This window comes from Schistocerca serialis, chromosome 2 (assembly GCF_023864345.2).
Source record: "Schistocerca serialis cubense isolate TAMUIC-IGC-003099 chromosome 2, iqSchSeri2.2, whole genome shotgun sequence".
In the NCBI taxonomy this organism is placed as follows: domain Eukaryota; kingdom Metazoa; phylum Arthropoda; class Insecta; order Orthoptera; family Acrididae; genus Schistocerca; species Schistocerca serialis.
The window spans coordinates 529,330,332-529,354,671 of NC_064639.1; the positions used below are offsets into that span (position 1 = coordinate 529,330,332).

General features: G+C 43.8%; 1 protein-coding gene across 1 annotated transcript in view; it reads left to right on the top strand.

The window, feature by feature from the left end:
- The window catches only part of LOC126457495 (putative ATP-dependent RNA helicase TDRD12), a 449,051-nt gene that overhangs the window by 367,516 nt on the left and 57,195 nt on the right, over positions 1-24,340 (top strand). The window lies entirely within an intron of this gene.

The window sequence follows — 24,340 nt, forward strand, 5'->3', positions numbered from 1 at the left end:
CTGACCTGTCTTTTTTCTTTAAACTAGTATTCTGCTTCAACCTACATTCAACTACACCTGAATGAGCCCTTCCTCCACTACTTCAGATAGCAAGCCAAACTGATTTGCTAACTGAATTTCAGAAGTTTTATCAATTGTTTCTCTTTTTCGCCTTTGCTTGCTACCGTTTCCCAGTGCCCAGAGTCCTTTTCCTCCCTTAGCTAACATCATTCGAAATTTGCGATTTCTAATTCAGCCTTAAGGGCACAAATCTTTGCCTCCTGTTCTGCGATTTTTCTGTCTTTTCTACATAACCTACACTGCCGTGGAAGAGCCTCATTATCTACCCTCATTTCCTCTCCGCTGCACTCGCCCCAATCAAACCACAACCTACAGTCTATACAGAACACCTCCTCTTTCAAGTTTCTGTGGCAACCACCACACTTGTCACACATGGTTTGATAGTAAAACGTAACACAAAAGCAGAAAATAACTTCAAAAACACAGTAGTTTCATAACCTGTACTGATATATAACTAAACACTAACGTAAACAAACTTATAAACTTGCTTCAGAAACTTTTAATTAATCACACAAATTCTGGACGAGAGATATGAAATAATTTAACTTTGAAGCGCTAAGTCTAGTCAAAAACAGATATCTACGCTCGTACGAAATTTGCGTCTAAGTATGTAAACAAACTCGCAGCTGCCGGCCTTTATGAAATACTTCCTTTTTGATGTAATTACGTTTAGAAAATCGAAGCCTTCAATAGATAAATTAGATAAGAAGTAAATGCAATAGTCTAAAATATAATATTAACTACATTAGCTCTTATTTCAATATTAATTGCTTGCCTACCCCCATGAACCATGGACCTTGCCGTTGGTGGGGAGGCTTGCGTGCCTCAGCGATATAGGTTGCCGTTCTGTAGGTGCAACCACAACTGAGGGGTATCTGTTGAGAGGCCAGACAAACGTGTGGTTCCTGAAGAGGGGCAGCAGCCTTTTCAGTAGTTGCAGGGGCAACAGTCTGGATGATTGACTGATCTGGCCTTGCAACACTAACCAAAACGGCCTTGCTGTGCTGGTACTGCGAATGGCTGAAAGCAAGGGGAAACTACAGCCGTAATTTTTCCCGAGGGCATGCAGCTTTACTGTATGGTTAAATGATGATGGCGTCCTCTTGGGTAAAATATTCCGGAGGTAAAATAGTCCCCCATTCGGATCTCCGGGTGGGGACTACTCAAGAGGACGTCGTTATCAGGAGAAAGAAAACTGGCATTCTACGGATCGGAGCGTGGAATGTCAAATCCCTTAATCGGGCAGGTAGGTTAGAAAATTTAAAAAGGGAAATGGATAGGTTGAAGTTAGATATAGTGGGAATTAGTGAAGTTCGGTGACAGGAGGATGAAGACTTTTGGTCAGGTGAATACAGGGTTATAAATACAAAATCAATTAGGGGTAATGCAGGAGTAGGTTTAATAATGAATAAAAAAATAGGAGTGCGGGTAAGCTAATACCAACAGCATAGTGAACGCATTATTGTGGCCAAGAAGGTTGTGTACATGGGAGAATCCTGGAGATACTAGAAAGTATCAGATAGATTATATAATAGTAAGGCAGAGATTTAGGAATCAGGTTTTAAATTGTAAGACATTTCAAGGGGCAGATGTGGACTCTGACCACAATCCATTGGTTATGAACTGTAGATTAAAACTGAAGAAACTGCAAAAAGGTGGGAATTTAAGGAGATGGGACCTGGATAAACTGAAAGAACCAGAGGTTGTAGAGAGTTTCAGGGAGAGCATAAGGGAAGAATTGTCAGGAATGGGGGAAAGAAATACAGTAGAAGAAGAATGGGTAGCTCTGAGGGATGAAGTAGTGAAGGCAGCAGAGGATCAAGTAGGTAAAAAGACGAGGGCTAGTAGAAATCCTTGGGTAACAGAAGAAATATCGAATTTAATTGATGAAAGGAGAAAATATAAAAACGCAGTAAATGAAGCAGGCAAAAAGGAATACAAACGTCTCAAAAATGAGATCAACAGGAAGTGCAAAATGGCTAAGCAGGGATGGCTAGAGGACAAATGTAAGGATGTAGAGGCTTATCTCACTAGAGTTAAGATAGATACTGCCTACAGGAAAATTAAAGAGACCTTTGGAGAAAAGAGAACCACTTGTATGAGTATCAAGAGCTCAGATGGAAACCCAGTTCTAAGCAACGAAGGGAAAGCAGAAAGATGGAAGGAGTATATAGAGGGTCTATACAAGGGCGATGTACTTGAGGACAATATTATCGAAATGGCAGAGGATGTAGATGAAGATGAAATGGGAGATACGATACTGCGTGAAGAGTTTGACAGAGCACTGAAAGACCTGAGTCGAAACAAGCCCCGGGAGTAGACAACATTCGATTGGAACTACTGACGGCCTTGGGAGAGCCAGTCCTGACAAAACTGTACCATCTGGTGAGTGAGATGTATGAGACAGGCGAAATACCCTCAGACTTCAAGAAGAATATAATAATTCCAATCCCAAAGAAAGCAGGTGTTGACAGATGTGAAAATTACCGAACTATCAGTTTAATAAGTCACAGCTGCAAAATACTAAAGCAAATTCTTTACCAACGAATGGAAAGAAGCTGACCTTGGCGAAGATCAGTTTGGATTCCGCAGAAATGTTTGAACACGTGAGGCAATACTGATCCTACGACTTACCTTAGAAAACAGATTAAGGAAAGGCAAACCTACATTTCTAGCATTTGTAGACTTAGAGAAAGCTTTTGACAATGTTGACTGGAATACTCTCTTTCTAATTCTAAAGGTGGCAGGGGTAAAATACAGGGAGCAAAAGGCTATTTACTATTTGTACAGAAACCAGATGGCAGTTGTAAGAGTTGAGGGGCATGAAAGGGAAGCAGCGGTTGGGAAGGGAGTGAGACAGGGTTGTAGCCTCTCCCCGATGTTATTCAATCTGTATATTGAGCAAGCAGTAAAGGAAACAAAAGAAAAATTCAGAGTAGGTATTAAAGTCCATGGAGAAGAAGTAAAAACATTGAGGTTCGCCAATGACATTGTAATTCTGTCAGAGACAGCAAAGGATTTGGAAGAGTAGTTGAACGGAATGGATAGTGTCTTGAAAGGAGGATATAAGATGAACATCAGCAAAAGCAAAACGAGGATAGTGGAATGTAGTCGAATTAAGTCGGGTGATGCTGAGGGAATTAGATTAGGAAATGAGACACTTAAAGTAGTAAAGGAGTTTTGCTATTTGGGGAGCAAAATAACTGATGATGGTCGAAGTAGAGAGGATATAAAATGTAGACTGGCAATGGCAAGGAAAGCGTTTCTGAAGAAGAGAAATTTGTTAACATTGAGTATAGATTTAAGTGTCAGGAAGTCATTTCTGAAAGTATTTGTATGGAGTGTAGCCATGTATGGAAGTGAAACATGGACGATAAATGGTTTGGACAAGAAGAGAATAGAAGCTTTCAAAATGTGGTGCTACGGAAGAATGCTGAAGATTAGATGGGTAGATCATATAACTAATGAGGAGGTATTGAATAGAGTTGGGGAGAAGAGAAGTTTGTGGCACAACTTGACAAGAAGAAGGGACCAGTTGGTAGGACATGTTCTGAGGCATCAAGGGATCACAAATTTAGCGTTGGAGGGCAGCGTGGAGGGTAAAAATTGTAGAGAGAGACCAAGATATGAATACACTAAGCAGATTCAAAAGGATGTAGGTTGCAGTAAGTACTGGGAGATGAAGAAGCTTGCACAGGATAGAGTAGCACGGAGAGCTGCATCAAACCAGTCTCAGGACTGAAGACAACAACAACAACAACAACAATTGCTTAACTTAGTGAGAGCTTCGTACATGCGCATCTGCCTGGCTCCAGGGCTGCCATCCAATCTAATATGCTCCAATTCCTTTGACAGTGTAAAAATGACATGTGATCTGATTTATCTGTCGAAATAAATTGTGGTGATGATACAATTATGATGATGATGATGATGATGATGATATTTAAAATGATGATGGTTATGGCACATGACATTTGGAGCAGGAGTGATGCTATGAGGATGCATGAGTGATGAAATTTTTATAAAAATATGCTATCTTGTGCAATTAGTTTATGATCAAATCAGTTGGGTGATGAGTGTGAGGCTTTTTATTCCCATCAAGTAGTACAATAAATGAGTTTTTGCTATGCCACTGTGTTGAAAATGACTGAGTATCTCAATTTCATAATTATACTACTGTTGCTAGTACATGTTGCTATTGTACATGTTATTGATGACAGGAGTTTCCCTCAGTTCTGTTTATAACAGAAATAGAAAGACCACAGTTCAACAGACCTAGCTATGGTTACAGAAGCCTCCACCTTACAAGGATGTATGTTAAATACATGTTGAGAGGCACAGGAGCATGAGTGCAGGAACACTGCCATTCACTCTTCAAAGTACGAAAAACTGTGTCTGAACTGGTGACTTGACATGATTAAGTGATTCAAGTTCATTAATGACCATTTGAAGTGATGAATCTTTGTTTCAGCCAGCATACAGCTGAAACTGATTATACAACCACATAATTGTTTACATGTGATAAAATGGGACCTATAGTACACCTGTCATCATCTGTCCTCATCTCTCAGATGTGTATAACACATGAGCGTATTGAAAAATTACATGCACCTGTTTCTTCATCTGTAGCACTCTGTCCGAGACACCTGTGAACAGCAAGTTAACATGTAGCTTCACTGTCCCGAAAATTACATAAAATATTTTTTCTTTTGTTTTTTCCTTTTAATTAGTTATAATCCGAAAAGAATACTTGCCTGCTTCTCAGGTTCATGTGATCTCATTCCTGATGACAACACCTGGAGTGCTCTTGTCAGCTCTGGCCATATTGTGATCAACATTTGCTGCCCATAAGTAGCGGGCAACATGGTTTCATGACTCTTCTATCGCAATCAGTATCATGGCATGTTGTTTCTGGCTTCAAGGCAAAATGATAGTCACACACATGAGATTTATCTTCATCTGTTTTGTAAATATCTGCTGCTATATCCATGTTGACACACATTATGTTTATTAGGTTGTAGTTTTACTTTAGAGATCCTTTTTTGCATACATACACACAAAATTCTAGCTTTCGCAACCAACGGTTGCTTCGTCAGGAAAGAGGGAAGGAGAGGGAAAGACGAAAGGATGTGGGTTTTAATGGAGAGGGTAAGGAGTCATTCCAATCCCGGGAGCGGAAAAACTTACCTTAGGGGGAAAAAAGGATGGGTATACACTCGCGCACACACACACATATCCATCCGCACATACACAGACACAAGCAGACATTTGTAAAGGCAAAGAGTTTGGGCAGAGATGTCAGTCGAGGCGGAAGTAAAGAGGCAAAGATGTTGTTGAAAGACAGGTGAGGTATGAGCGGCGGCAACTTGAAATTAGCGGAGGTTGAGGCCTGGCGGATAACGAGAAGAGAGGATGTACTGAAGGGCAAGTTCCCATCTCCGGAGTTCTGACAGGTTGGTGTTAGTGGGAAGTATCCAGATAACCCGGACAGTGTAACACTGTGCCAAGATGTGCTGGCCGTGCACCAAGGCATGTTTAGCCACAGGGTGATCCTCATTACCAACAAACACTGTCTGCCTGTGTCCATTCATGCGAATAGACAGTTTGTTGCTGGTCATTCCCACATAGAAAGCTTCACAGTGTAGGCAGGTTAGTTGGTAAATCACATGGGTGCTTTCACACGTGGCTCTGCCTTTGATCGTGTACACCTTCCGGGTTACAGGACTGGAGTAGGTGGTGGTGGGAGGGTGCCTGGGACAGGTTTTACGGGGATTTCGTAGGGATGAACTAAGAGGTTACGAAGGTTAGGTGGACGGCGCAAAGACACTCTTGGTGGAGTGGGGAGGATTTCATGAAGGATGGATCTCATTTCAGGGCAGGATTTGAGGAAGTCGTATCCCTGCTGGAGAGCCACATTCAGAGTCTGATCCAGTCCCGGAAAGTATCCTGTCACAAGTGGGGCACTTTTGTGGTTCTTCTGTGGGAGGTTCTGGGTTTGAGGGGATGAGGAAGTGGCTCTGGTTATTTGCTTCTTTACCAGGTCAGGAGGGTAGTTGCGGGATGCGAAAGCTGTTTTCAGGTTGTTGGTGTAATGGTTCAGGGATTCCGGACTGGAGCAGATTCGTTTGCCACGAAGACCTAGGCTGTAGGGAAGGGACAGTTTGATGTGGAATGGGTGGCAGCTGTCATAATGGAGGTACTGTTGCTTGTTGGTGGGTTTGATGTGGACGGACATCTGAAGCTGGCCATTGGACAGATGGAGGTCAACGTCAAGGAAAGTGGCATGGGATTTGGAGTAGGACCAGGTGAATCTGATGGAACCAAATCCCATGCCACTTTCCTTGACATTGACCTCCATCTGTCCAATGGCCAGCTTCAGACGTCTGTCCACATCAAACCCACCAACAAGCAACAGTACCTCCATTATGACAGCTGCCACCCATTCCACATCAAACTGTCCCTTCCCTACAGCCTAGGTCTTCGTGGCAAACGAATCTGCTCCAGTCCGGAATCCCTGAACCATTACATCAACAACCTGAAAACAGCTTTCGCATCCCGCAACTACCCTCCCGACCTGGTACAGAAGCAAATAACCAGAGCCACTTCCTCATCCCCTCAAACCCAGAACCTCCCACAGAAGAACCACAAAAGTGCCCCACTTGTGACAGGATACTTTCCGGGACTGGATCAGAGTCTGAATGTGGCTCTCCAACAGGGATACGACTTCCTCAAATCCTGCCCTGAAATGAGATCCATCCTTCATGAAATCCTCCCCACTCCACCAAGAGTGTCTTTGCACCGTCCACCTAACCTTCGTAACCTCTTATTTCATCCCTACGAAATCCCCAAACCACCTTCCCTACCCTCTGGCTCCTACCCTTGTAACCGCCCCCAGTGTAAAACCTGTCCCATGCACCCTCCCACCACCACCTACTCCAGTCCTGTAACCCGGAAGGTGTACACGATCAAAGGCAGAGCCATGTGTGAAAGCACCCACGTGATTTACCAACTAACCTGCCTACACTGTGAAGCTTTCTATGTGGGAATGACTAGCAACAAACTGTCTATTCGCATTAATGGACACAGGCAGGCAGTGTTTGTTGGTAATGAGCATCACCCTGTGGCTAAACATGCCTTGGTGCACGGCCAGCACATCTTGGCACAGTGTTACACTGTCCGGGTTATCTGGATACTTCCCACTAACACCAACCTGTCAGAACTCCGGAGATGGGAACTTGCCCTTCAGTATATCCTCTCTTCTCGTTATCCGCCAGGCCTCAACCTCCGCTAATTTCAAGTTGCCGCTGCTCATACCTCACCTGTCTTTCAACAACATCTTTGCCTCTTTACTTCCACCTCGACTGACGTCTCTGCCCAACCTCTTTGCCTTTACAAATGTCTGCTTGTGTCTGTGTATGTGCGGATGGATATGTGTGTGTGTGCAAGTGTATACCCGTCCTTTTTTCCCCATAAGGTAAGTCTTTCCGCTCCCGGGATTGGAATGACTCCTTACCCTCTCCATTAAAACCCACATCCTTTCATCTTTCCCTCTCCTTCCCTCTTTCCTGACGAAGCAACCGTTGGTTGCGAAAGCTAGAATTTTGTGTGTATGTTTGTGTTTGTTTGTGTGTATGTTTGTGTTTGTTTGTGTGTCTATCGACCTGCCAGCGCTTTTGTTTCCTAAGTCCCATCATCTTTGTTTTTAGATATATTTTTCCCACGTGGAATGTTTCCCTCTATTATATTCATATATATATGAAGGGATGAATTTTGTGTGTTTGTTTGTGTGTCTATCGACCTTCTAGCGCTTTTGTTTGGTCGATAGACACACAAACATACACACAAAATTCTAGCTTTCGCAACAAACGGTTGCTTCATCAGGAAAGAGGAAAGGAGAGGGAAAGACGAAAGGATGTGGGTTTTGAGGGAGAGGGTAAGGAGTCATTCCAATCCCGGGAGCGGAAAGACTTACCTTAGGGGGCAAAAAGGACAGGTATACACTCGCGCGCACACACACACACACACACATATCCATCCGCACATACACAGACACAAGCTGCTTGTTCAATAATAATTATGTTGTACAATACAACAAGATATTGGTTTAGTAAAGGATTGTTATAATTTAATATTATATAAAGGGATTTTTGCTCTTCTGTCTGCTCAATATTTCTTTTTTCTTTCAGATATTTTTTGTTTGTTTCTTTCTTTCTTTCTTTCTATCTTTGTTTGATATCAGTCTTCCTGTAGTCATTTAGTTGAACTTCATTTATAGTCTAGTTTGTATGTCTTGTGCTGTTTTGGTTTTCTGTGTTTTGTTTTTTAATTCATCTACTATAATTTGGAATTCTCTAATATATTTCTAGCATACTTGTTCATTGTACCTGACTGAGACTCAACTCCATGTCTTTGCGGTGAGTAGCAGTCTATCCTTTCCATATTGTTGTTATTCCATTCTGCACTTTACATCATTTAGACATACAAAATCCATTGTTGAAAAAACTTTTATTTCAGGGGATTTGCCGTGTGACCTTTTCTTGAATATTTTCTGAGTATTGGAGATTCTCTTCAGGTGAAGCTAAAGAAAGATTCGTAACTCTGAGTCCCTTCTAATTTCTTATTTATAGATATTAGGGGACTTCAGAATGTAGTTATACTTTATTATGGCAGGCCAGGTAGCCTTTCAGTGTTGCAATACGCTTCAAAGTGAAATAGATGCATGACATTACTTTTTAACTGAGTCTCTGTTAACAGAAAATTCTGCTAACCCCAGGAATCCTCAATGATAGAAATCCGCTCCTTGATTATGTAACCATCCAACCACTGTGTAAATTTCATCATCAGCTTCCTGACAAGATGCAAAATGCATGGTGCAAGATCTGGACCTCCTGATCATCATCATCATCATCATCATCATCATCATCATCCATGTCTGTGTAGTCTTCATCAACTTGTTGGCATCACTTCACTATGAAAGAGTTCACGGTGAATATGTATGCAGATGTAGTTTAGATGTGTGGTTTTTTTTCCCCCTCCCCATCTACAAGAATCATACTGTCCTGTGAGAATTTTATGGTGAATCTGTTTGCAGTTTATACGTTTTGTCCACAAGAATCATAGACTCCCATACTTAAGCATTGGAGAACGTTTCCAGTTGCTGTGTCATTTCACTCTCACACTATGATGCCCCTGTTATTCATATTGCAGCAGAACTGTGTCCGCAGGAAATAGTGAACACGCGCCCTCTTCTGAAAAAGCACCACTCTTGTTGTGCAATGATCTTAGCGTAGGATACCATGTGTATTTTACTTTCGAAGTCCCTATGTAATGTAATTATGTCCTTCCATTTGTCACAATCTCACACATCATGTACTTTATTTTTGTCCCTGGAAGCATAAGAATTATTAAAGCAACAATGTAAATAATTAGTGAAACTATAATGTGTACTATATCGACCCCTTTCCCCCATTTACAACCAGCACAAATATGAAAGCCAAGACACATTCTTCAGTTCTTATTGTTCTATCACATAGTTTTTGATGTCACTATTTATCTTCTAACAAATCTTATTTATTCAATAGTGAAAGGCAAAAACCTACTGAAATTGGTGTGAAGTCACAATGAGCTCAAATGAAAATTAAAAATATTTGTAATGTGGGTTGCAGGTCTGTGGGTGGATAAGTGTCAAAAGAGAGAGGTCAAAAATAACTAGACTAGGTGAAACTAGTAGGTGCGAACTGGAATAGAGAGGATAGGGAGTGGGGGGTGGGGAAATGTTGGTAGGATGAGATACAAGTTCATGTGGCACAGTAAAGGTGCGGAAAATACAAGAGGGTGACGCAGGGGGAGTGATCAATATGAAGGTATAGGATTAATGATATCGGCAGGTGTAACGTGGGACGTAAGATGCTGCACCAGCAGTGTGGTCTTGTAGCTGTCTATTGTGCACAGCCGAGACGGTTGATACAGGGTGGCTCGTAAGTAGAGTATGCAGTGCAGTTTGTAAGGCGACAAGAGAAACATGGGGAAGAAGGACGGACGCTAAGTATAGTAAAGCTTTGGAAAATAGTAACAAAGGAAGACAGCACTAGGTTAGGATGGAAAGAAAGCCATCTGGCAAAATCAAACAATGGAAAATCCGGGATGGAATGTAACATTATAATGAAAAGGCTAGTTGCTGCTCACCATAAAATGGAGACGCTGTGTTGCAGAAGGGCACAACAAAAAGACTCTCAGAAAGTTAATTTTTGGCCAACTAGGCCCTTGTCAAAAATAGACGAAACACACACACACACACACACACACACACACACACACACACACACACACACACACAAATGCAATTAACACATACATTACCACAGTTTCTGGCAGCTGGAGCCAGACTGCAAGCAACCTGGCATTATTTCAGAGGAAAGCAGGTGGGAGTAAGGAGGAGGCAGAGATGAGGATGGGGAGGGATAGCAGGGTAGAAGTGGAGGATGGTAAAGTGCTGCTGGGGGCATGCAGGGACAAGGTGGAGAATAGAGCAGCTAGGCGCAATCAGAAGGTTAGATGAAGGGTGGTGGAGAGAGAGAGGGGGGGATTAGCACAAATGGAGAGAAGTAAAAAGACTGGGTATGTTGCTGGAATAGAGGGCTGTGTAGCCCCACCCCTAATTCAGTCATGCAGGACTTGTTAAAGAACTTCTCTCTTTCTCCTGGTCCCTGCAACTAAAACACTTTTTTGCCACCAACCCTATCAATCAGACTCAACCAAAGACCAATGGTGAATCCTGTGTGGCTCAGTTCACTCCTCCATCCAACCGTGATCCGTCCCCACTGCCCCCAAATCACCATGTTAACTTTCCAGAATTTGTTATCATTGAATCTTGCCTCACCATCTTTCCCCAAAACCCTCTACATGCAAACTAATCTTGCACTGAAAGAAAGATCCGTAATCCATCACCTAAAAACTGATACCGACCTTATAATCCTATATGCTGACAAAGGATCCACCACTGTTGTTTTGAACCACAAGGATTATCTGGCAGAAGGTATCTGCCAGCTGTTAGATTCATCTTCCTACAAACCTTGCCACAGTGACCCCATTTCAGAAATCAAGTAGGATCTCCAGTCTCTCCTCAAAATCTTAGGCCCATCCCAGAACCTCTCTCCAGAGTTCATCTCTCTCCTCACCCCTATCATTCTCCGCACTCCTACCTTCCTCATGCTTCCTAAAGTCTATAAACCCAACCAACCAGGATGCCCCATAGTGGCCGGTTACTGTGCCCCCACTGAGAGAATCTCTGCTCTTGTAGATCAGCACCTTCAGCATATCACCCACAACCTACCCTCCTGTATAAAATAAACCAACCATTTCCTCCACCGACTCTCCACAGTTCCTTTTCCTTTACCACATGGATCCCTGCTCATCACTATTGATGCCACATCCCTTTACACTAACATCCCTAATGCTCATGGCCTTACCGCTACTGAATAGTATTTCTCTCTGTGCCCAATAGATTACAAACCAATCACCTCCTTCCTAGTCTCCGCGACCAACTGCATATATCCTAACCCACAATTATTTATGCTTTGAAGGCATTACCTACAAACTAATTCTAGGAGGAATGCTTCCTAAAGACTGAGAATCCCAAACCCCTCACCTGATTCAAATTCATAGATTACATCTTCGCAATCAGGATCGAGTTGAGGACACCCTGTCCACATATGTCCAGAACAACACCACCATCTCTCCCATTTGCTTCACTTGGTCCTGCTCAACCCATCAAGCCACCTTCCTCGATGTCAACCTCCACCTCAAAGATAGCTGTAAGAGTACCTCTGTCCATATTATACATACCAACCACTAGCAGTATCTCCACTTCGACAGCTGCCATCCATTACATACCAAGAAGTCCCTTCCATACAGACTAGCCACCCATGGCCGTAGCATCTGTAATGATGAGTGGTCCCTCTAGAAATATACCGTGGCCTTTACAGATTGTAATTACTCTCCCGACCTCGAAAAAAAGGGATCTCCTGTGCCTTATCTTTCCAGTCACCCAACATCTCACAGAGCCCCACCATCCAGCCACAGAGGAGAATTCCCCTTGTGACTCAGTACCACCCAGGACTGGAGCAACTGAATTACATTCTCCACCAGGGTTTCGACTACCCCTCGTTGTGCCTGAGATGATAAATGTCGTATCCACTATCCTTCCCACTTTTCCCACATTGGTATTCTGCTGCCCACTGAACATACACAATATCATCGTCCATCCCTACACAAACCATGCTCCCAACCCCTTGCCTCATAGCTCATATCCCCGCAATAGACCAAGATGCCAGACCTGTCCCGTACATCCTCCCACCACCACCTACTCCAGTCCTGTCACAAACATCACCTATCCCACCAAAGGCCGGGCTATCTGTGAAACCAGCCATGTGATCTACAAGTTAAGCTGCAACCATTGTGGTGCATTCTATGTGTGCGTGACAACCAGCAAGCTGTCTGTCTGCATGAATCGCCACTGAAACACTGTGATCAAGAAACAACTCTACCACACTGTTGCTGAGCGTGCTACCCAACACAACATCCTTTATTTTAATGACTGCTTCACAGCCTGCACCATCTGGAGCCTTCCCACCACCACCAGCTTTTCCGAACAGCACAGGTGCTAATGCTCCCTGCAGTATATCCTACGTTCCTGTAACGCTCTTGCCCTCAACCTTCATTAGTCATTGTCTTTGACCATTTAGCCCTACCCTGTGCCCATTCCAGCATTACAGAGCCCTTGATTCCATCAACATACCCAGTCTTTTTACTTCTCTCATTTTCCGGTAACACTTCCCCCTCTCTTGCCTGCCCTCCAAGTAACCTCCCGAATGCACCTAGCTGCCCCACTCTCCACCTCGTCCCTGCTGCTCCCAGCAGCACTTTACTGTCTCCTACCACTACCTTGCTATCTGTCCCCCTCCCTACCTCAGCCCTCTCCTTACCCTCACCCAGTTGCCCCTCTCATAATGCCCTGCTGCTCGCAGTCTGGCTTCAGCTGCCAGAGACTGTGGTCGTGTGTGTGTGTGCGTGTGCGTGTGAGTGAGTGAGTGAGTGAGTGCGTGCGTGCGTTCGTGCGTGCGCGAGCGTGCATGTGCACACGTGCGCATGTGCTTTCTATGTTTGGCAAAGGCCTTGTTGGCCAAAAGCTAACTTTGCGACAAACTTTTTCTTGTGTTTTTCTGCAAATCTTAATTGTTTTGTGTCATGGTTTTTCTAATATATTGCTACTCTCCACATAGAGGAGGTGTTTTGTCACAGACAGGCACCATTAAAAATGAATGGGAGAAATATTTCAGCTTTGGGACAAAATCCTTCTTCAGAAGTAGACAAATTCACACCACTGCCAACACGACCACAACAACAACTACTACTACTACAACTACACTCTCTCTCTCTCTCACACACACACACACACACACACACACACACACACACACACACACACACACAAAATGTCCACTGTGTCCGGGCGCTAAGACTCAATTGCGTCAGATGTGAGCATCCAGGGCTGCGACAAGTTCTGGAAAGTGGAATATCAGGGAATTTCAAATGTGTCAGGGAAATCGGGCAAATATGGGGGGGGGGGGGGGGGGGGGGGGAAGAATGATTTTGTTTTTGTCTCAGTAGATGAAATGGTTTTTTTACTCAGATGTTGTGCATCGTCGCTGGCTGGACGCAGCTGAGTACGTACGCCAGTTCCCTAATCCTTCACTCTTACTGTTTCTCCCCTTTCTACCATTCTCCTCAGCTTGCAGTCAGTGCTGCCACCTTGTGGCTAGTCAGAGGCAGTGAGAAGTGGTTTGTTTGGATCTGATTCTCAGAGATTGTTGATGCAGTGGCCAGAGACAGCCATCACGTGTGCATGAGTTGCATCTGAGTGTTTGTGTTTGTGTGTGTGTGTGTGTGTGTGTGTGTGTGTGTGTGTGTGTGAGAGAGAGAGAGAGAGAGAGAGAGAGAGAGAGAGATAGAGAGAGAGAGAGAGCGCTCTCATTTTCTGATGAAAAGCTATAGCCGAAAATTTAGTTTTGATAGTGTGATTGTCTTTTCTACGTGCCTGTCTGCAGCTCAGCAATCTTCTTTACAGTGAGTTGCTATACATCCTCATTAGTATTGATTCACAGAGTATTTGCGCAAGTTATCTGTTACATGGATTGAGCACTACTGTCTCATTTCATCAACATGGTGTCTATGACATGTGACTAGCTCGACACACGTGGACTTTCATGACGGGCCAAAACTGCTGGCCATTTCTGAAGCCCAACGTTTCCCACTAATGTGCAAGCCCTACCCATCAGATCTAGTATCACCGATCTACCCACAGGCCAGGTCTGTTTGTGTGTGGCATAATGCAGTGGACTTTTGTGGTTTATCCAAAGACCCAGGACTACGGTCCTTCTCGGCAGGCCAGAGGCTGTGGGCGATGGATTTCAGGATTTGTGACTGTCTCACCACAAGTACATTGTGCAGTGTGGCCTTTTATAGACATTTTATTTATTCTAGCACATTTTGGCATTTAAAAAGGATGGATGATAATACAGGGTGTATACGACCCGGGACATCCGGGAAAAACCCGGGAATTTTTTCATCCGGGAGAAAACTGGGATAAACCCGGGAATTTTTCGGAATTCCAGGAATTTTTCATTGTTTTAGTAGTACATTGAAATGCTGCTACATTCGAAGATGAACAATATGGAATTTGTATTTACTTCGTTGGATAATATATGAAAATACAGTGGTCGAAACTCGGGGCGGAGGAAAAAAAAGCTCGTCTTCCACTTTTTTTTTAAATTTATTTACTGACGCAGAGGTCTAGGCGCCAGTATTTATCTTTGTGCCTACAAACCATGCCTGTGTAGCGCTACATATATTCGACGGCAGAAGTTAGTTGTGGCGGCACCCACCAACATTTTTCAGAACTTCCTCTTGCTTTGCACTCGATTCTAAGCCGCAGGCGGTTTTTTGGATTACAAAAACTGGAAAAAAAGTGCGGCTTAGATTTGAGTAAATACGGTAACTCATGAGGATTTTCAAAGCTCCAACATCAATTGTTCTGAGAATTAATGTATCCTGAGAAATGTAGCCATGCTTCATCAGAAAAAAAAGCATCAACTTACCCATTGTGCACAGACTGTAACAGCTGGTGTCAATAACAGTGTCAAGCAACAGTATTTGAGATTCTCAGTTGATGCACTACCATTATTTCATGTGGTTTCAGTTTCGGTTTGTGCACAACACTGTGAGCTGATGCTCTTGACACACCAGTCTGAAGTGCCAAATGGTGCAGACATTTTCTCGGACTTCTTTTCAAGGCCTCCCCTGTCTCATCTAATTTATTTTTGGTTAAAGCATTATGTTCTCTAGGCCTTCATTTGTGTAATACAGACCCAGTCTTTTGAAATTTCTTCACTAATCTGCATATCATCAAATAATTGGGAACGTGGACACTGGGAAATTTTCATATCAATTCAAGCTGACATTCCACATATGATTCTGTTTCTGCATGTGCGACCTGTGGACCCCTCCTGGACATCTTTCGTGAGACGCCCTCTACATCTTGCCCAGAGAACATATGACAACACACTGACAATTTATATAACTTCTTAAGTATTTTATTATTATTATTATTATTATTATTATTATTATTATCATCATCATCATCATCATCTTGCATTCATAGAGTGATTTATACATGCTTAAGTTCATTATCTCTCTCAATCCCTTTCTTAAAAAAACACACACACACACACACAGAGAGAGAGAGAGAGTCTCACTCTTCTCTATGCCACACTAAGGCTGATTGATGGATATTGTAAATCATTTCTCCTTCTAGTATCATATTTAGGGCTAGTATTACATTTCGGGATGTCAATGTTGTTTTGAAACTGTGCTTGATTGTTGACACCAAGATTCATTAGGGAGCAAGTGTACTGTGAGGTGGTTGTCAGTATGCCCAACTGTTTAAAGAGCTGCCTGTAAGAAGTTCTGGAGTGGACAACAAACACTACACTCTTCTGTGCAGCAAACACTTGTTTTCTTCAAAGATCAGTTGTCCCAGAAGACAATGTCATTAGACATTAATGAATGAAAATAGTAAAAATTATAATTTTATATATATATATATATATATTGCATCTCCAAGGTCTGATATTATCTGTAATGCAAAAGTTGCTGAAATAGATGATGAGTATAATGTGTGACTTTCATTTCAGATTCTTATCAATACAGGGTGTCCCAGGAGGAAAGGTCAATATTCAGGGACTTGACAGAAACAACAACTTGTAGCAAAAAATTTTAGTGAGCATTGGCTCTAAAATGCGTACCTGAAGAGTTTGAGCATTTCTTGATTGTCAGTACTGCAAAACAAATATCTTCTGCTGCAGTCTCTTTGCTACCCATGTTCTACAAGGAGGTAGTATGGACCAATACAAGAAAAATTTTAAGGAAAAATGGGCTCTAAAATGCATACCTTAAAAGCTATAAGCGTTTGTTCAGGAGAGGAGATGTGTCTCACAGTAACGAAGATGAACAAGTGCTAATAACTCTTAAGGTACACATGTAGATGTTTTTCACTTAGGATTATCTTCCATGTTATATCCATGAATATTGGCCATTCCTCCAGGGAAACCATATATAAATGTCTAAAAATTTAAACTGTTCTGTTTCATGTATTGATTTACCCTCGTGCATTATTTCTAGTGGTGTGGTTCGGGCCTTGTGCAGTGCTGACTTGTATGTTATGCGTTTAACAGGAATTAAGTGGCAGTCTACTTGCAGAGAACCAGTTATTGATTTTCAAGAAAATGTTATTTACCTTTCAGGTGTTGAAGTTACTCCTTTAGCCATGATTATAACACTTGCATTTTCAGCATAGAGAAGTATGGCTGCTTTTTAGATTTATGATAGAAGATTGTTCAGTATAAGACCAGCAAATTTGGACCCAGTGTAGATCCCTGTGGTACTGGTACACCTGTTTTGATTATTCCCCATTCCAGAAGATGCTGTTTCATTGTGAACACTCTCTGAATTTCTTAGCGCAACATTCTGAATCCTTTCACATAGGTAGGATGGAAAACCAGTTACCAGCAAAGATCTTTAATATCATAAAATTTGAACTTCTGTTGGAGAACACTGTGAACTGCACAGTCAAAAGCTTTTGAAAAGTCACTGAAGATGCCAATTGCCAATATTTTGACATTAAAAATTTTGTATTATCTGATTTAAAAAATAGCATGTTTTGTGAAGAGATCATTTTGAAATCCATGTTGAGAATGCATAAGTATCATTTTTTTTGGTGAGATCTGTATTATGTTTATTTATACATAATTTTTCCAGTACTTTTGGTGAGGAGGTAAATAGTGTGACTAGTCAGTAATTACTAGTATCTGTCTTACTACTGTCCTAGTAAATGAGTCTGACAACAGCATACTTGTATTACAGTCTGTCTGGAAATATCCCCTGTGATACTGATGTATAGCATATACAACTGAAAACATATATATGAAGAAAAGATTTTTAGTACTTCATGTGACATACGAGGGCTATCCACAAAGTACATTACGTTTTGGAATTAAAAATAAATAAAGTATTGGATTTTTTTTTTATTATATACAGATGAAAGCCACACTTAAATACTACTCTTCTACATAGTTGCCATTTAAATTAATGCACTTATCGTAGCGATGGACGAGCTTGGAAATTCCTTCGTCATAAAATTCGGCCGCCTGCGCCTTCAACCGCGTGGTTGCCTCTTCTTGAAGCTGTGCGTTGTCATCAAAACGCTGCATAGCCAACCACTTCTTCATTGTTGGGAATAAGTGGAAGTTGCTCGGTGCCAAGTCGGGACTGTACGGCGAATGAGGAAACATCTCCCACTTAAAAGATTCGAGAACTTCACGAGTGGCATTTGCTGTGTGGGCCCGGGCGTTGTCGTGAATCAGCAAGATCTTTTAGCCCAACTTTCCCCTGCGCCTGTTTTGTATTGCTCTTCTGAGGTTGTGCAGAGTTTGGCAATACCTTTGAGAGTTTATTGTAGTGCCTCTTTCCAGGAAATCCACAAAAATCACACCTTTTCTGTCCCAAAAGACAGTCATTACATGGTTGAAGGCGCAGGCGGCCGAATTTTACAACGAAGGAATTTCCAAGCTCGTTCATCGCTACAATAAGTGCCTTAATTTAAATGGCAACTATGTAGAAAAGTAGTATTTATGTGTGGCTTTCATCTGTATGTAATAAAAAAAATTTCCAATACTTTATTTATTTTTAATTCCAAAACATAATGTACTTTGTGGATAGCCCTCGTATTATCAACTTCATAAGATATTTTGGTTAAATGAAGTCTTAATTTCTTTTGCAGAGCATGGAATAATTGTAGTTTGCCTGTGTATATGTAGAATTTCTTGTTGCATGTATTCTATTACTTATCCCATTAGCTGTCTATGCTATGCACATCTGTTTTTGACCTTCGTTCACTAGTTTTGTGTTCATCTCTGTATCTCATTTCTGTGTTTCAACATCTCTGTTGAGCTGTTTGATTTTCTGTATGTTCTTCCTCACCTATTCCCGTTTCTCTATGGCATCAGCATTGTTATATGGATTGTGCCAATGTTAGGACAGTTCGTGGCTAGATGCTCTTTCTAACACAACCACTACTCCCCGCGACATATGAAAATGGTTATCTGAGAAGGTAATTTTATCTTCTATATTATCTTTCAAAGATAATTCAAGTTTTTCCTCTATTTTCACATCAAATATCAGCATATATTTTGTTAATGGCTTCACTTGGGTGGGTGTGGTACACCTCCATAACAAACTATTGACAGGTTTACCAGTCACCTGTGGGGCAAACTGAATTGTGTAAGGGGGCATGAATATTAGCTGTCATTTTTAACTAAGCATTGAATTAAAATTCATTTTCAAAATAGGGCAGCACAGATATTTAAACTGTCACACTTCCCTGATTATGTGCAGTAAATTTCTTGGATATTCATCCCTTGGTTATAAGCACCAAGCCAGAATATCCATATTCATTCTGGGGGGGGGGGGAGTGCTGTTTTCGATGTGACAGGTCTGAACAGTCCCTTCCCACCCCCCTGTGGGTCCAGGGGCTAGAATATGCCCGAGGTATTCCTGCGTGTCGTAAGAGGTGACTAAAAGGAGTCTCACATGTTTCAGCCTTTAGATGATGGTCTCCTGTGGGGTTTGACCTCCATTTTTCAAAATTTTCCCGAAGAGCAAACCAATTGGAGAAGGTGCATCGTGTCCATCGTGCATTGAGATCTTTAGCCCACTTTCTCAGCGTCGCGTTGCAGTCCTGCCCATTCTCCGTCTCTTGGGCGAGGAGACCTTCCTGGGTGTGTTTTCCACCGTGCACTATGCAGTGTCACTTTCTTTGCCGACGATGACCATGGACTTCTTTGCACCTCATATCCTGCATGGTAGCCAGTCCATTGTGGTGGGGCCGCCATGTACCCTGTTGGTTGTAGCGCCCTGAAACACAGGGATCGTTCTGCTGATGTCTAAACCGTTAACTCCCCACGTATGCCAAGGAGTAGATGCTCATCACCCTGGGGCTTCGGGACTCCCGGCAATGGCCATCCTGCCACGTGACCTTTGCTGCGGCTGGGTGGCACCCGTGGGGAGGGCCTCTGGTTGGAGTGGGTGGCATTAGTGCAGATGACACGCCATGAAGCTTAGTACATTATCACTTGCTGGAGGTCAAACACCAGCAGTCTAAGCGCTCAAGGGCTCAATTCAATGCACGGAAGTATGACCCCCAATTGCTCCCCTCCGTGGCCCCACCACAGGAGGAATGCCAGGCTAAGGATGCCAGTGAAGCTTATTTGCCCCCATACCCCGTATGTACAAGAATTGATGGTGAATCTTTCGTGCCCATGAAGCCTCAGTTTTTTGTGGAGCATTTGGAGGACAAATTTGGGGAGGTGGAGGGCTTGTCCAGAATGCACTCTGGGTCAGTTTTGATAAAAACAGCACCCTCTGCCCAGTCATGGGCATTACTCGCTTGTGGCTAGTTGGGGGATGTTTCTGTTACCATCACGCCTCATAAGAGCTTAAATACGGTCCAGGGTATTGTATTCCACAGCGACCTTCTTTTGCAGTCTGACGACAATGTTCATTTCGTCCAGCGCATCCATCGTGGTCCGAGGGATAATCAGGGTACCTTCATCTTGGCCTTTGAGGGTGACGCATTACCCAAGAAGGCCGAGGTGATGGTCTACTGCTGTGACGTCAAACATCAAGCCATATATCTCTCCCCCGATGCGGTCCTTTAAGTGCTGGAAGCTCGGCCATATGTCTTCCCGCTGTAGTTCCAGCCCCCCTGTTGAGATTGTGGACGTCCATCGCATCCCAATAGCCCATGTGCTCCTCCTCCCATCTGTGTCAACTGCGGAGAGCATCATTCACCTTGCCTCACCAGACTGCAGGATTTTACAGAAAGAGAGGAACATCTTCGAATATAAAACTGTGGACCGACTGGCCTACACTGAGGCTAAGAGGAAATTTGAACGCCTACATCCTGTGGCTATGACCTCCTTATATGCTACCGCTACGGGAACAGTGTTGCCCCATCAGTTCCTCGAATTCCTGTCACCTCTCAGAATCTGGAGACCACACCTGCCCCCTTGATGGTGGGGGGCACTTCCCTACCTGTTGCTCCCACACCACCTACTTCAACAGCAACACCTCCCCCCCCCCCCCCCCCCCCCCCCCCCCACCTCCCAAACCATTGGGGATTTCAGTCCCCACTTCTGAGCCAGAGAAGCGTAAGGCTTCTGCTAGTGGGAAAGATGACACCCAGCAGTGGCTGAAGAGCCCAAAAGCAGCTGGTTGTAGGACTTCATGCACATCCTCAGTCCTGGAGAGTGATTCAGTAAATTCCTCCCAGCCAGGGAAACCCAAGGAACAGCACAAGAAATTGAAAAAGAAGACCCCCAAGAACAAGGACTTGCGGTGCCACCCGCACCACTGCTACCTACAAGCTCTGCATCTGAGGATGGGGTGGAGATTCTGGTGTCCGCTGAGGACCTGGATCTCGCCAGACCGTCAGACACCATGGATATGGACTACTCAGGTAAAACGTCGGTGGCAGCAGGTGACCCTGAACCGTAAACTGCCTCATTGAATATTCCATGCCATCCCAGTCTCACGATGATGTCATCCTCTAGTGGAATTGCGGCAGTTTTCTTTTTCTTTTCTTTTTTTTCTACCGCCTGGCTGATCTACGGCACCTGTTAAGCTTTACACCTGCTTTCTGCATTGCCCTCCAGGAAACCTGGTTCCTGGTAATGCGACCCCTGCCCTCCACGGCTATAAGGGATATTACAGGGATCGAAGTGACTATAATAGAGTGTCAGGGGAAGTTTGCGTTTATGTCCTAAACTCAGTCTGTAGTGAAACTGTGCACCTTCAAACCCCTCTTGAAGCTGTGGCTGTCAGAATATGGACAACACAGGAAATAACTGTCTGCAATGTGTATCTTCCTCCAGATGGTGCAGTACCCCTGAATGTATTAGCTGCACTGATTGATCAACTCCCTAAACCTTTCCTACTTATGGGAGATTTTAATGCCCATAACCCCATGTGGCATGACACCGTGCTTACTGGCAGAGGCAGAGACAGAGATGTCGAAACTTTACTGTCTCAGTTCAACCTCTTCCTCTTAAATACTGGGGCCGCCACACGTTTCAGTGTGGCTTGAGGTAGTTGCTCGACCATTGATTTATCAATTTGCAGCCCAGGACTTCTCCCATCTATCCACTGGAGAGTGCATGACAACCTGTGTGGTAGTGACCACTTCCCTATCTTTATGTCACTGCCCCGGCATCAGGCTCACAGGCTCATGGATGCATGCCCAAATGGGCTTTAAACAAGACGGACTGGGAAACTTTCACCTCTGATGTCACCGTTGACTCTTCCCCACATTGTAATATCTATGTGATGGTTGAGCAGGTGACTACCACAATCGTTTCTGCAGCAGAAAATGCGATCCCTTGCTCTTTAGGGTGCCCCCGGCGAAAGACAGTCCCTTGGTGATCACTGGAAGTCGCTGAGGCAATTACAGAGCATTGGCGAGCTCTACAGCGACATAAGCGGCACCCTTCCCTAGAGCATCTGATAGCCTTTAAGCGGCTCTGTGCCCTTGTACACCAGCTTATCAAACAACAGAGACAGGAGTGTTGGGAGAGGTACTTACCAACCATTGGGTGCTATACATCACCTTCTCAAGTCTGGATGGAGATCAGATGTCTTTCTGGATACCAGACCCCAACAGGTTTCTCTGACATTACCATCAATGGCGTGCTATTTACCAATGCAAATGCGATTGCTGAGCACTTTGTGAGCACAATGCTCGAGCCTCTGCATCGGAGAACTATTCCCCAGCCTTCCACACCCTCAAATGGTGGATGGAAAGGAAAGTCCTCTCATTCACTACACACCACACACATTGTGCCGACACAGCTCCTGGGCCAGACCTGATCCATAGTCAGATGATTAAACATCTCTTGTTCGACTACAAGCGCCATCTCCTAATCATCTTCAGCTGAATCTGGTGCGATGGCATCTTTCCATCGCAATGGCGGGAGAGCACAATCGTTCCTGTGCTTAAAACCTGGTAAAAACCCGCTTGATGTGGATAACTATTGGCCCATCAGCCTCACCAACATTCTTTGTAAGCTGCTGGAACGTATAATGTGTCAGCGGTTGGGTTGAGTCCTGGAGTCACGTGGCCTACTGGCTCCATGTCAGGATGGCTTCTGCCAGGGGCACTCTACCACTGTTAATCTCGTGTTCCTTGAGTCTGCCATCTGAATAGCCTTTTCCAGATGCCAACACCTTGTTGCCGTCTTTATTGATCTTCGCAAAGCGTATGACACCACCTAGCGACATCATATCCTTGCCACATTATACGGGTGGAGTCTCTGAGGCCTGCTCCCGGTTTTTATCCAGAATTTCCTGTTGCTCCATACTTTCCGTGTCCAAGTTGGTGCCTCCCATAGTTCCATCCATATCCAGGAGACCATTAATGGTCTAGCAACAGCTGTAGGGCCATCTGTCCCGCCTTCTCTGTATGCAGACGACTTCTGCATTTCATACTGCTCCACCAGTACTGGTGTTGCTGAGCGGCGACTACAGAGCCATCCGCAAGGCGCAGTCTGGGGCTCTAACCCACATTTCCATGGCTCAATGGCTGATGGTCACGTTGGCTTTGCTTATGTTCATGGAGGACATATAGAACAGCACTCCTTACCAGATGGCTGCAGTGTTTTCACTGCAGAGTTGGCGGCCATATCTAGTGCTCTTGAGCACATTTTCCCATGCCCAGGTGAGTCATTTCTCCTGTGTACTGACTCCTTTAGCAGTCTACAAGTTATCGATCAGTGTTACCCTCGTCATCCTTTGGTAGCGTCCATCCACTAGTCCATTATGCCCTGGAACGGTCCAGTCATTCAGTTGTGTTTGTGTGGACCCCAGGTCACTTCGGAATCCCAGACAATGAACCTGCCAATAGGCTGGCCAAACAGGCTATGCGGAGAAACTGCTTCTGGAGATGGGCATCTCTGAACCGACCAGTGTTCTGACTTAACGCCGTAGAGTTTTTCGGCTTTGGGAGACAGAATGGCTTAACAGTACACACAACAAACTGCTTATCATTAAGGAGACTGTAAATGTGTGGAAGACTTCCATGCGGGCCTCTCACAGGGAATCAGTTGTCCTCTGTTGGTTTCGCATTGGCCACACTTGGGCGACCCACGGTTACCTCCTGCGCGGTGAAGACCCACCTGAATGTCGGTGTGGCGCCCAGTTGACAGTGGCCCATATTCTGGTGCACTGTCACACTTTGACTGCCCAGCGACGAAATCTTGGGTAACCGCACTTGTTGCCACTAATTTTATCTGACAACGCCTCATCGGCTGATTTAGTTTTACGTTTTATTCTTGAGGGTGGGTTTTATCACTTGATCTAAGTTTTAGCACATGTCCTTTGTCCCTCTGTGTCCTCCACCCTAGTGCTTCTTGAGTGGAGGTTTTAATATGTTACAGAGTGGCTGGCTTCTCCTTTCTTATTCTCATGGTCAGTCAGCCATGGTAATCTGCTTTGTTGTTTTAATCTCTTCATTCCATTTGTTGCATTTCTGTTGTTTTCTTGTCGCCTTTTGTCCATTTATATGTTTATTGCCCCTCATCATTCTTGTGGTTTTTCCTTTCATTCTGTTCTGATT